Here is a 9,745-nt window from a genome sequence, read left to right as displayed (position 1 = left end):
ATTTGAAGGATTTATATTGAATGGAAGTAGGTAAAACAACAATGGTTAGATATATGGCAGATCACTGTAATTAAAAAATATATAATTTGTTTACAAAAATATATATTTACTGCACTGTAAAAAAAACTTGTAAACAAAATATTATTGGAGTACATTTTACAAGAAAATACTATTTCAGTCTTTCCACTTCAGAATTTCTAATTTTACACAATTTTACAGTAATATTACATATAATGTCATGTAAACTATATTAATTTTTCAATGGCGATGAAGTATTGTACTTAAAATACTTATATTTCATATTTATTTAAAAAAACATACAATGTAGCAAAAGTAATTAAAGATGCAGTAAAATGACATTCTAACAAATATTAAACTGAAATTATATAGTAGTTATTGTAATGTTGTAAGTTTCATTGTATATTGTATTGTTTTATCATGAATATAGCCTATATATTTACTATGAAAACATGCAAGTCATTAAAAACACAGTACATTGACATGATGATATTGATCTAATATATTAATAACTGAGGTTTTCTTTTTAAAAAAATGTGAACAGCCATGCAAAACAAATTACCCTGCTTTACTGAATCTTTGAGACAAGGTCCAAAGATAACCAAAGCTTTACTGAATCTTCAAAAAGTTAAATAGTTAAATAGCGACCTATAATCTGCTTTGGTGGCATTTCCTTAAAAATTCAGAGGAACTAACCAGAAGCAGTATCTGACTTATCTATCTGGTTGTTTCCTTATAGGAAGCATCCAAAAGCGCAGAAAGCACTTTAATAGACTCGTTGGACTACAATGTCATGAACACCGACATCTGAGCTCCTCTGTGGGCTCTGCTCTACGGTGCAATGACTCCACAGGTACAAATTTAATTACTGCAGTCCCTTGAGCAGCCCCATATAACCAGGTCCCAGCACAGCCAACAACAACAGCAATCAAACACCTGAGAGAGAGAGAAAGAGACACACACACAGCTGTGGGTTCACGTTGACTGCAGGTTAATCAGAGTCATTTATCACTCGTGCTGTAATCGCTAGCATTAGTCACCTAAACGGCCAGAACTGTACGTGACATTTTTTTAAACCGTTCTCTTCAGTATTGCAGTGCGTCCACTCTATCCACACTGTTTTTATCTCATTCCCTCGTTCATTTTATCTCTATATATATTTCCGTCACTGGGGAGAATGAATTAGTAATGCTGTCCATGCAGTGTAAAAAATTAGGTGTTTGTAGAATTTCAAATAATGAAGGCAACTGTTTGCATGTCTTGACTTAAAATATCAACAATATGCAATGACTGAAATATAGACAAATAAACTTGTTGGCTTTGAAACTCACTCAGACCATATTAGACTACTTCAGACCGCGTTATTTGGTTGTTGGTAATCAAATAAGCTACATGAGTAAAGTTTGATGACAAGCGCTTGATAAAGCCATGTCTGAAACTTTTAAAATAACTTTTAAAAGCATGAAAAAAAAAATCAGAGAGACAAATAAAACTCAGCCCGACCATATTAGTTGGTTTTTGCTAGTCATTGTTTTTAACATGTTGCTGGCATGGTCTTAGGTTCTGTTAGCATGCATTAGCATATCATATTATAGCTGGGTGTTGCATATTTTAACATATTACCGTGTTTTATCATGTTGTAGCACATTGCTATTATATTTTAGCATGTTTTCGGCATGTTGAAATACATGGCTGGCATGTTTCTAACATGTTTTAACACATTGTCAGCATGTTTTATGTTGTTAGCATGTCTTAGCACATTGTTACCATGATTCTAGCATATTTTAGCATTGTTGCTAGTAGTTCTTCTAACATGTTTAAGTACATTGCTTGTTGTTCAAATGTTTAGCACTTTCCCAGCATGTTTTAATACTTTGTATGCATGTTTTACTAAAATGATTTTGGCATGTTGCTAACATGATTTTATTGTTTAGCATATTGCTAGCTAGCTTTGTCAAGACAAAAACTAAGCTTTACATTTGTCTATGCATATATAATTATATAAGATTTACAAAAAAAAAAAAAAATTATAATTATAATATGTATGAAAAACGCCGGTTTATTAGATAAATTGTGATTAATTAATCACAGTATGTATGTCATTTATCAGTATCCATAATTCACTCATCTGATTTCAAAACTTCTCCACTGGAAAAATGTGTAACTTGTTTGGTACCTTTTAAGCTTTTAGAGCGTTAAATGGCTTTTCAAAATCAAAACAGTATTTGCGGAAAGAATTATTCTATGTTCAGACTAGCCTGCTGTGCAAAAATGATACTAAAAGTAATAAAAGACCCACCATTGTCTAGCAAATTGTAGTTGTTCTGGCTACTTGCACATTTCAGGATTCATTTTAATGTCCCCACATGGATTTTAAAGCTCTCGGAGGGGATTCACACATCTGAATATCTGACACACATTTTTCCAGATCACAGAACCGTACTGTCATTGAAGATACTAGAGTCGGACAATAACCCTTCCTATCTAATTTTTCACACTCAGTTTTACAAAGTACATATTTTTCAACTTTTTATGAGGATTTTGCTACCAACTTTTATGCCTTAGATAGAATTTTTTTATTTTGGATTCAGGAGTGAAGCAGCTCTTTTGGTTTTCTCAATGGCAACCCATTCATTCATTCATTCATTCATTCATTCATTCATTCTCTTATTTTGACTAAATTTTATGACCAAATTAATACAGAATGTCAAGGGTTTACATACTTTTTCATTGCAATTGTATATTTATATATTTTTTTTTGTTTGCTTGTTTTTTATATTTTACCCATTGGTTACCAATTGATCCAGAACTGCGACTGGTGCCACTTCAAAACAGCAAAATGAGTGCATTTTCTGATCGCCCAGATGTGATTTATCTTCTTCTAACACTCTGTTAAATAATACATGTATAATAATTCGTTTTACAGTAGTAGTACTAGTACTAGTATTAATATTAATATTAGCATTTGCTTTACTAAAGCAGTGGAAATGCAGAAAGATCTCAGTTGCTTAGGGAACAGTTTTCTTTTCTTTTTTCCCTTTGCCACAGGCTGTTAAGAGTCAACATTCTGCAAACCTTAATTACCCTCCCAAGGGTGACACATGCTTATTTCATTCTCCCAGGGTTTGTGTTGCATATCCGTTCTCGCCATGGCTGTCACATGACTTCCACATTCATGTATTACCCCTCTACCTCCCTTTGCTTTTGCATAGTGATTTTTTCTTTTTACTCTCTCATCTCAACGTCTCCACTAAGTGCAGTTTAATTAGGGACTAAACATCGAAATTGTGGAGTCTTGTATCATTCAGTTTTCTTATCATTCGTTAACTTCTGGCTGGGAGTCTGTGAAAACCTCAAGGTAAAATAATGTGAAATTTGGCACACTGATTCATTCGGTCTCAATATTTTTAATGTCAATTTGGGGGTCTGTATCTCCATCTCTCTAGCGCCATCTAGTGTCTCCGTATTCATTTATTTTAAGCTTGTAACTTTTGAACCGAATGGTCTAGAAACATAATTCTTGTCTTTTTTTTTGTTTCCTTAGGTCATGTTGAGTCCAGGGCATCCAACACACTCGTAATAATTGATACACGATGGAAAAATCACACAATGTTGTACAACTTGGATAGTTTAAGGCAGGGGTGCCCAAACTCAGTCCTGGAGGGCCAGTGTCCTGCAGAGTTTAGATCCAACTTGCCTCAACACACCTGCCACGAAGTTTCTAGTATGTCTAGTAAGAGCTTGATTAGTTGGTTCAGCTGTGTCTGATTGGGGTTGGAGCAAAACTTTGCAGGACACCGGCCCTCCAGAACCGAGTTTGGGCACCCCTGGTTTAAGGCATTGGTAAAGATGTTAGGATTACATTTAGGTTTGGACCGTAAATTTTTGTTTGAATTTTTACAACTTGTCAGCACACTGGGTTGGGATTTTTTTGCCAAATTAATTTTTTTATTTTTTTTTATTATTTTTTTTTTAAAGCAAAAACTGACTTGTTGCATACTTTTGTAAACATACTTTTTCATACTTGTCATAAATCTTTCATCCGATCCTCACACAATTTGGGTCATATCCTTTTGAGAACATGGCAGTCAAGATGTAATAAAAGCTTCTTGTTTAATGTGCAAACAAATTTGATTTTGACAATGCTAATCAGTAAGTGAGGATGTAGCTTTGATGTATTGACATGAAGCTCATCTACAGATAAATCATATCTACATATAAAGTCGACAATGCCCTGAACATACAATAAAGGAGAAGTTTTCAGATAACGCCACCTACTGAAAAGCAAAATGGCAAAAAATCGTAACTTTAGTAAAATGGTCTTGTTCGATATATAGCTTTGTTTCCACTATTTTCCATCGTTCCTTACTACTGTAAGTTTGTAGATTTTCAGAACTGTTAGACGGCAACAAATCTGAACCATGCAAAGTACCCAAAACCACCTACTAGTCAAAAGTTATAAGCAATAATGTATCTAATTCTAGACTTTTTGTTTAAAAAAGGCATTGAGATATTCCACTGATGTGCTTGTCCTGTAATGTCTTGCAGCTATAATTATATTTTCTTCCTCTTTCTCCCTTCGTCTCTCATCTTGCACTGTCATTTGCTGATCTATCATTGTTCATTCTCTTTTAAACACCGTCATTTCTCTCTCTTTCCCTTTCCCTGCTGTCTTCCGCTCATCAGTTTCGTTCAGCTCATTTCCAGGTATCTCCTGGCACGACCATATAATTTCACCAAAGCTAAGTGCTGACGGTGGAAAATTGTTAATGTACCGAATCCAAAGAGAATTACAATGAATAGCTGTTGCAACTAACACATGGTCTCTGTAAACAAAACACACTTGGCTAACTGATTTAAAAGCAATGGACATTCACAAAGTGCTTTTTGGAAGCTAGCAAGTGTGGCAGGAGCTGTTAGATTTTATGATGAACAGGAAAAACTAGCAGATTGGAGTTTCTCTCCCCTCTCCATCATTAAACTGGCTTTATAGGAGGATGGAAAGAGAGGCCATGCTGTATCAGTAGGCATTAAACTCAAAGTGAACACATTTTGTGGTAAATAAAGCATTCATGAGTGCCGCCGAGAGATGCAGACTTCGCACTTCCTCAGACACGCACAGATGTTTATACCTGTTGCACTACCAGCACCCGGCAGCCAGTCGCCCACGCTAAATTCAACCACTGCGACAATGCAGGTAGCCTGCAAAGGTTAGTTAACCTAACTGCGTTCTCGAACAAGAAAAAAATTCTAATGGAAAAGTAAAGTAGGCTCCTAATGCCGCTTTGTGTTTACTTTAAGTTAACATCTCTAAGAACTTGTCTGATGAATGTTTTTGACCTCAAAGTAATGGAAAAAGAAAACGATGGAAAAATGGCACAAACTACACTTTCATGGCTTTGGCTAATGTTTAAGAAGTTTGATCCAAAATTCTGGACTATGTCTGCAGTAAGTTTTAGATTAGGCATCCATAAACACTCAAACTAATTTGTACAATATGGCAAATCTGCACAATGTTGTACAACTTGATTTGTGTGAACATATTAATAGGCTTTTCCTGTTACAATCATGGTTAGTTTAAGGTGCTGGTTAAGATGTTTTGATTTAGGTTAAGGTTTGGATCATATATTTTTGTACACATCTTTACAACTTCTCAGGACACTGGGTTGGAGTATCCATTGATTTAGACTTGAACTTGCATCATATGTTCTAACTGCTAATTCATGACTTTGGCTCATGTTTACCTTTTGCTAATAGACACTAAAGAAATTTGATCGAAAGTTCTTGATTGCATTTTCAGTAACGTTTAGATTAGACATCCATAAAGTTACGATTTTATGACTTTCAGAGTGTAGTTCATCCTTTCAATGGGCAATTGCTCTGATGGCTGAGGACACTGGTGTTTAGCTTCACAAATTAATTAAATTTCTGCTGTTTCCAGAGCCAAAATGCATCCAATTTCAAGAATTGGGCGGCTCTCCAGGCCAGACAACTTTTGAAAAACAATTTCTAAATAAGATGCGTAATGAAGACAAATGGGGTAAGTAATTCTGAAAGGTTCAATGATTATTTTCAGGGAAACAGTGACAGTTATTTGATGGTGAAGGGAGAAGATTGCTTGCTTGGCAAGCAAAGATCATTTAGAGTTAGTTGGAAAAGCTAGTCTGTTAGCGCTGTATCTATTCTCTCTGAATCTTAAACTTCTCATCTTAGTGACAATTTCAATCTGCAAAATTTGAAGGAGAAGAAAGGTAAGACGAAAGATAGAGAAATCAGTTCAATGAGTTCACTTCGTGTCAGTGTTTGAGCAAATTGTGACGTGTTTATGTCTCTGCAGCAGGATGCAATGGGGCCCGTTCACTGACTGCATTCAAGCAGTTCATCTGTCTTTGTGCATGGGAAAGTTTCTAACATGTTTTGTTTTTGTACTAACATGTACCAACAACAGATAATTTATCACGACTACCGAACATTTCACTAAATCAATTGTAATGAATTAATTTTACACCTTCATTAACAGAATAATTTTGCAAGAAAAAAAAGGCAGAACGTGTATTTGTGCTAGTTTGGAAAATGCTAATGTAGGTGTTTTCATAGAGACGTATGTTCAAATTAAAAGCACCCATAATGTTTATCTCAAATTCAACTTTGGCCTCCATTGTCTAAAACATGTGCTAGAAGCAGCAAAAATGTTTGCAGCTTCACACACATATTGTGCTGAGCAATGACTACAAATAAATTAGCATTCACATATTCCCTGTGATGTGTATATCACCTCAAGCCGTGTGTCCTTACCTGTCTGTCTGGCATCCACTCAAACTTTAGCTCTCCATGGAGACAGACAGCTATTTTTAGCTCTGCATAACAACACAGTTTCTCAACAGATGGGCACATTTAGAAGTTTTGGATAGAAAGTGAACACACCTGCAGAACGTTCACCTTTATAAACCCCCATCAGAAATTATATATACGACTGAATTGTGAAATTTCAATGTTTCCTCTTGCCATGAATATAGCCACTGCTGCTGACATGGCGTTAAATCATAAATAAATAAACCACCATCAGCTGTTATAGAATTGTTTTTTTTTCTTTTTTCTGCAGTCTACAGAGTGATTTAAGTCATTTAAAGGAATAGTTCACCCAAAAATGATTATTTGCTGAAAGTTTTCTCAGGCCATCGAAGATGCAGATGAGTTTGTTACTTCATCCCATCGGATTTGGAGAAATTTAGCATTGCATCACTTGCTCATCAGTGGATCCTCTGCAGTGAATGGGTGCCGTCAGAATGAGAGCCCAAACAGCCGGTAAACACATCACAATAGTCCACAAATGATTCCAGTCCATCAATTAATGCCTTGTGAAGAGAGAAGCTGCTTGTTTGTAAGAAACAAATCCATAAGTAGGGCATTTTAACTTCAAACTGTTGCTTCTGGCCAAAATCAATAATAACACTTCCTCCAGTGAATAACACAGTAATAACAGTCCTCCTGTTGTCCTCTCACATCAAAATCCACTGGAATATTTGTTTGGAACAGGTTTGGACCGTAAACTGTGCTTGATCTGTGCATATTTCTCTCCTGATTCGAACAAACAATATTATGGATAGGGGACTTTAGCTGGAAGCAACAGTTCGATGGTAAAAGTGATGAATTTATTTCTTACAAATACGCAGCTTTTTACTTCTCTAGATATTAACTGATAGACTGGAGTGGTGTGGATTACTTGTGGATTATTGTGATGTTTCTATCAGCTGTTTGGACTCTCATTCAGACGGCACCCATTCACTGCAGAGGACCCATTGGTGAGCAAGTGAAGTAATGCTAAACTTCTCTAAATCTGTTCCGACGAAGAAGCAAACTCATCTACATGTTGGATGGAATGGAATACATTTTCAGAAAACTTAAATTTTAGATGAATTTTAGATGAACTATTCTTTTAAGTTACACATAATCACTTTTTTTTTTTTGGTGTGGTTTTTAAAAACACTGTACGGCAATTACACTGTAATCGAACTGCTAACTGACTCTCTTTCTGTTTTCTTATTCTGACTCGCCGTGTTGCTAATTCTGACTCTCTCTTCCTACAATGTCTTCCTTGTCATTTGTCTCATTTCCTCATCTTCTCTCTCCCGCCGACATGCATTGGCCTTTAGACTTTGTGTTCGGGGGTTAATCTCAAGCTGTCAGTGCTGAGAGATGAACATGGTTTTACGCTGTCCATATGGATATCCACTTCCTGTCATTCTCTGCAATGGCTGTCAGACGTTTTGCTCTCTTTTTCCTGTCTTGCATTCATCATTCACAGACTCCACAGCACTAGACGCATTTCAGCATTTGTATTTTCATTTCACTACTCAAATATGAATGTGAATTTTCAGTGAATTGGTGATACTTTTTTCAGTGTTAATTTCTCAGTTATATTTTATCTATAGTTATATTTAGAATCCACATAATGAGGCATCTTACCTTCTGGTAGTGTGCCTATGATGCCTTGAAGCAGCACCTACATAGGCAACTCACTAGATTTTAGAACAGAGCCATTGCATTCCCTGCTTTTTCCACGGTGGTCCTTCAGTGGAGATTCTTTAAATACGATTATCTCCCGTCCTCAACAGAAATACTGGCTTTTCATTTTGCTTTTATCTCCCTCTCTTTTTCACTCCTGGAAGCCTTTATCATGGGGCTGTTCACATTTATCAGCACTGTTATGGTAGTGTGCTTGGCCGTTTGACTGCATCTGTCCTCAGGCCAGCGGGAGCCGTGCGGCTCTCTGCTCGGAGTTCGGCTGGGAGGAGCCAGGGGTGACAGACTGGCCCCGTCCAGAACACTCTAGATCCGACAGTAATTGGCTCGTGCCTGTGCTCTCCTTAAGGACCCCTGACAGCTGGTGGGTGGATTTTCTGTGCACCAATTAAGTCGAAGAAAAAATCACATTCCCTTCAGAGAGCGAAAGAGAGCGGCCTTCTTCGTGAAAGCGGCGTCGAAGGCTTTGAACATGTCTTTTAAAAACGAAGAAGAGAAGACGTGGCTTCTACTTGTGCACATGAGGAATGAATTGGTAGGAAGACATCAAGTAATCAATGGAGGCTTATGCTATCTTCAGAGCGTTTGGAGGCTCGAAGCCAATTTGTTTTATACGTTAGCATGTAAGTGTTCAAAGAGAATCAGTTAATTGATTGTTGAACTGTGCAACCTTCTACTCGCATCCACCAGGATTTGCTTTCATCAGCTGGATGGCCAGTACTCTTGAACATTAAGAGCGTGGTTGTTGTGAGAGCATAAGCATTGAATGTGATATGGCTCGACGTAGGAATGTGAAGAGTGGGAAGTATCCTCCTAAACACATTTTGTTTTTCACTGCAAGCACACAAACAGGCTTAGTAATAGCATTGATTGCATTCTCCATAGTGGCCTGAAGGGTTAAGGTGGGCTAAATGCTTCCAATCCTAATGGTGTCCAAAGTGTTTTTTTTTTTTTTTAAGAAAAGTCACAAATCCTCGATTTCCTTACAGGGAAAGAAGAAGCTGAAATATATTTTGTGTTTCCAGGCCCCTTTGATGCTTGCTCTTAGCTTAGAGACATTCACTTCTTGTTTAATTGCAGTAATAAATTATTATTGAATTCATTTGTATTATTATATTAATAATAATATTTTAAATGTAGACATTTTTTGTGCATTTGGATCACACACACACATATATATATATATATATATATATATATATAT

General features: G+C 36.4%; 1 protein-coding gene across 1 annotated transcript in view; it reads right to left on the bottom strand.

The window, feature by feature from the left end:
• Positions 1 to 769: 769 nt before the first annotated feature.
• LOC107600991 (GTP-binding protein 1-like) overlaps positions 770 to 9,745 on the bottom strand; it is a 50,911-nt gene continuing 41,935 nt past the window's right edge. Inside the window, exon 13 of the mRNA XM_016292997.1 lies at positions 770 to 954. The gene's annotated coding sequence lies outside the window, so the exon portion shown is untranslated. The remainder of the gene's footprint in view (positions 955 to 9,745) is intronic.

The sequence above is a fragment of the Sinocyclocheilus grahami genome, unplaced genomic scaffold, assembly GCF_001515645.1.
Source record: "Sinocyclocheilus grahami isolate Dianchi unplaced genomic scaffold, SAMN03320097.WGS_v1.1 scaffold295.1, whole genome shotgun sequence".
NCBI lineage: Eukaryota > Metazoa > Chordata > Actinopteri > Cypriniformes > Cyprinidae > Sinocyclocheilus > Sinocyclocheilus grahami.
The sequence above is the reverse complement of the archived record's forward strand: the minus strand, read 5'-3'. Positions and strand labels throughout refer to the sequence as shown.